At 37.1% G+C, this 5133-nt stretch overlaps 1 long non-coding RNA gene across 1 annotated transcript; it reads right to left on the reverse strand.

The window, feature by feature from the left end:
• Positions 1–1758: 1758 nt before the first annotated feature.
• On the reverse strand, positions 1759–4591 carry LOC115031314. Its single transcript, XR_003836938.1, has 3 exons — positions 4480–4591; positions 4163–4269; positions 1759–1979 (listed from the first exon to the last, which is right to left on the reverse strand). It is a non-coding gene; the product is annotated as an uncharacterized LOC115031314 (long non-coding RNA).
• Between the last annotated feature and the right edge of the window lie 542 nt (positions 4592–5133).

Here is a 5133-nt window from a genome sequence, read left to right on the forward strand (position 1 = left end):
TCTGCTATTTCTCTTTACTCATGCCGAAGCTTAGTTATGGCTGGCATGTTCAACTCTTGCTTCATTGCAACATGATGATTCATGTCTGATTCCACAGCTAATAATCTACCTCAAAATCTTTCCAATGCTAATGCTTAATCTATGCAATCAATGACAAAGGGCATATTTCTATGTCATATGAGAAAAATGAAAAATTTAGATATAAATCAATATGTATTATTTTCCAGAGAAATACTGTATCATGGACTGAAAAAGTGGATTAACAGATCGAGCAAGAACAGGACCTGAGTTTGAATCCCGGAACCCATGTAACAATGTTATATTATATATACATGTTTATGTATATAATTGAATCCATGAACTTGAGTAGAATTTGCTGGATGCCAATATACCTGTGGATTCTATATGAGGGTGCTGTATCATGCAGCTTAGGAGTTACAGAAATACAGTTATGGGACACTTTTCTTGGATCTTAAAACCTGAACTCATGTCCTCTGCAATAATGGGCAAATGATCTTAAAGACTTGCTATTCCTGTATTTGGTTTGTTTGTTTGGTTTTGTTGTTGTTGTTTCTATTCTTTTGTATACAAGTCTAGGTTTTGAACAGGTCTGCACTGGAACATACCAAATGTGTTGACCTTACTGCAGTGAGCTTAAGGGATCCTCTGTCTTTGCTGACATTACAAATCCACTCCTGCCATTAAATTTGTAAGGCAAAAATCACAGCTACTTAGCTATCTCAAATCATGAAATCTAATTTAATTACTGTGTGAACCTCAGAACACTGAATTTCAAAAGCCACCAGATACTTTTTTATTTAACTTTTATTTAGTTAACATTTATTAATTTGCCATTGACTAACTGGAGAAAAAATGGGGTATGGTATTCAATGACAATTTTTGTCTAAGCTAAAGGCCTCTCTATCTTATTGGGAGCTTTAAATACATCTTCAAATTGTTTCATCACAGTTCTCTAGACATTAAATTGTAAATATGACACATATCTTTACTTCAAAAAAATTAACTTATATTGTATGAATCTAGGGCATGCATGACCACATTTGACATAAATGTGGTCAGATGACAAAGAGATAGAATCAGTTTTCCTTCCACCACATGAGTTTAATGGATCACACTCAGGTCTCCAGGGTTAGTAGCAAGTGATTTTACCACTGATCCACAATATACTTCATATTTATTTTAATTCTTCTTAAATATTTTGTTTTATTTTTAGTTCTCTCTCTCTCTCTCTCTCTTTCTCTCTCTCTCTCTCTCTCTCTCTCTCTCTCTCTCTCTCTCTCTCTCTCTGTGTGTGTGTGTGTGGTGTCTCTCGCTCGCTCTCAACGCCCCCCCCGGGGGGAAAGTCAGACTTTTAAATCCTCTGGAGCTAGAGTTCCATTCAGTTGTGGACTGCTGGACATTGTTGCTGAGACCCAAACTCAGGTTCTCTGCAAGAACAGTAATTGCTCTTAACTACTGACTTAGTTCTCGAGCCTAGCTACCTCATATTTGTTAACAAATCATTGAAACGTTTCCAGTCTCCAAAAATGTGTGTGTGTATACAAGACAGTAAAACTTTGAAAAATTAGTTTATAATATTGAACATTATGAGTTAATTGGCATATAATAAATAATGGCTGTATTCTATGTCTATGCCACCCAAACAAAGATGCTGACATATCTTGAATTTGCAAGAGAAATCCCAGAATGTCTGATGTAGGCCCATTAATTTGTACAACACATTAAGGACACCAAAAGTTTTTGGGTTAGGTTTTTATTTATTAAAAAATACAAGGTGATGATAACAAATTAGGATGGGTCCTTATTGTTTCCTTTCCTTTCTTCATGTGGTAGAATCCTGAATAGAGATGTTGAATATCCAATTAAGTATAATCTATCTGCTTCTTAGAAACCTGTGATGGTGCAGTACATCTCATCATTCCTGGTTACTGACCAAGTGTAGGCCACTAGCCTGTATCCTTTAAAAAGACAAAGATGCTTTTAGCTCTAATGGAACCAAGTTACACTGGTACAATGCATAATTGTATTTAAGCAGCATGTCTAGTTAGCTGAAATACACAACACATGCAAGATACAACTCATAGAGACCATCTCTAGTAGATATGCATGGCACCCTATTGAGGGATGGGGCTAACCACACAGCTCAAAATTATTAACCCAGAAATAGTTCTGTCCAAAGGAAAAACATTAACAAAAAAAATTGAACAAAGACTGAAGAAAAGACAATCCAGAGATTTTCCCACCTAAGGATCCATCCCATCTGCAGACACCAAACCCCCACACTATTTCGGATGCCAAGAAGAGCTTGATGACAGGAGCCTGATATGGCTGATCCCTGAGAGGTTCTATCAGCACCTGATCAATACAGATAGAGATTCTCACAGCCAACCACCAGACTGATCCTGGGAACTCCAATGGATGAGATAGGGAAAGTACTGAAGGAGCTGAAGACTACAATACAATAAAATAAACAATACAAACTAACTGCATCACCCAGAGCTCCCAGGGATTAAACCACAAACCAAAGAGTATACATGGAGGGAGCCATGAATCCAGATATATGTATAGCAGAAGATGGCCTTATCTGACATCAATGGGATGTCAGAGAGGCTTGATGCCACAGTGTAGGGGGATGCTAGAGGGGTGAGGTAGAAGTGGGTGTGAGGGTGGAGGAGCACTCTCATAGAGTCAAAGGGGATGCAGGGGAAAGGAGGGATAGGTCAGGGAGTTTGAGGAGGGGGAAGGGGGAAAGGGGGCATCATTTGAAATGTAAATGAATTCAATGATTATTAAAAGAAAGTTGGACTCTATTACTAAGACAGAAACAGGTGGATGGGCAGCTGATAGGTCTACTGAAGGGTCTGTTATAACATATGCTTCAGATTTCAAACTTACACTAAAAGCTGTTGTGGTTGGTGAATTGTCTCCCATAGGCTCACATACTTGAATGCTTGATCCCTAGATGCTGGCTGTTTGAGAAGATTGCTGAACCTTCAGCAATCAGTACATCACTGGACACAGATGGTCACTAGAGGAGGGTCTTAAATGAGCTCCACATATTTTCTTGTTCACTTTAATTTCCTGCTGCAGACTCAATGTGACTAGCTATTCCCCTCTCTTGATGCTATACATGCCTTACCAGGATAGCCTGCATCCTCTCAAACTAAAACCAACACATTGAGGAAGATGAAATATCTCAAAAAGGTCTAGAAAAGCAAGTAGTTTTCAGAAGTGTCTGTTTGCACATATTAGTTCTGCAGAATGATGTGTTTCATTATATTTTCAGAAGTGTACATAATACACTTAGATCATGTTCATTTCCTATTACTTCTCTTGTTGTCTCATGTTCTTTCCACTTCTGCTGACTACTTTCGCTTAACAACTAGCTCTCTTTCTTTGTGTGTTTGTGTGTGTGTTTATGAGAGAGAGAGAGAGAGAGAGAGAGAGAGAGAGGGAGGGAGAGGGAGAGAGGGGGGAGGGAGAGAGAGAGATAGTGTTTGTGTAAATTTCACTAGTGTTTGTGTTGCTTACAGATTAGGAACAACGGGTTATTACAGAAACGTGGATAATTTAATAGTATCTACACCACTTAAGAAAGTCTCCTTCCCTCTCCTAGTAACTATTAACTGTATAAATAACATAAGGATGAGGTGAGTTAAGTTTCTTAAAGAGCTATGGATACTCTGTAAACCAATAATTAACAATGTGAACCAGTTCACTTTACATTTCTGCTTTTCTGTTATGATGCTGTCATGTACAAATTTACTCATTTCTAAAAAAACACTGACCTACAATCTATATTTTATATGCATATGTATCACACACACACACATACACACCAATTATAAAACATGTACACACACACTACCTTACCCGCACATACAAATCAAACACATACATAATGCTTATGACACACATAACAAAAATAAGCACATAGAACCATCCTCCACACAAACACCTTAAAATGTAACAAGCATACACTATCTTATTCACACATGCTCACCCCTTTCATATTCATAATGTCATAATGCCTACCATATACACAAAATACACATACATAATACCTAACTTGTGTACTCATTATACATAAATAATGCCTTCTATAGCAACAAACAAATAAACAAAAAACCCACATACTTACATTTTGCTAGCAAGAAGACTCAATTATCCAAGTATTTGGTTTGCAATCATGAAGACTGGAGTTCACCCACAATGAGCATGAAAACAATTTCAGGCATGCTTTTAGTCCTACAGGAGAAGTAGAGAAAAGAGTAGAGTAAGAGTAGATCCCTCTTACTCCCTTTCTAGCAGGTTTAACCTACTTGGAGAGCTGTGAGATGGTGAAATAATCTGTTTAAATATAAGATGGAAAACTCCTAAAGAAACTGTATTCTAGCTTTCATATGTACATCCATGCACACACATATGCACCTTTACAGAAGCTAACATATAACATACAGGGAAGAAAAATCTTGTGCCAGTGAAACGTCCATATAGAAGTTAATTGGTAGAAAAGGAATGAAGAACTTCATTTACTTCCACAGGACTTAGAGCCTCCCTTGGCAGGGTTTCAGAGTACATGCTAATTTGTGTGTCTGCAGTATGCTGATCTATTTAATAAAGCAGTGAAGCTCATCACTAGATTATAATAATTAACTGCTTAAAAATAATTATTTAACCTTCATTCAAATTTATCAGTCACCAGGGCTTCTTTGGATCCTGATTGCCATCGCAGACTATTAGTTGGAAAGAGTTCTGGTTACAGGTCATAGAATCCATTTTCCTTGCTTTTATTGCACTTTCATTACTAGATATCTAAATAAGACTTCATAATTAATTAGGGTCTTGTTTCATGTGACTTCACTTATCAGTGACCATGTCTTTATTTAGGGAGACATCCAACTACCTTAATAATCAAATGATTATAAAGTGTGAGACAGAGGGCAAAGAAATTAATCAAAATTGGATTGATTTCTGGAAGTTTGGCTGACTGACAGTGCAGGTGTCTTATAAGTAAGGTTCTGGCAGTCACAGGATTTTCTGAATTTTAGACTGAATAAATATTTCAGTCTAAGTTAGTATGATTGACAGGTTCTTGAGCTGGCAAGTTGT

Source organism: Mus caroli, chromosome 1 (genome assembly GCF_900094665.2).
Source record: "Mus caroli chromosome 1, CAROLI_EIJ_v1.1, whole genome shotgun sequence".
NCBI classification, from domain to species: domain Eukaryota; kingdom Metazoa; phylum Chordata; class Mammalia; order Rodentia; family Muridae; genus Mus; species Mus caroli.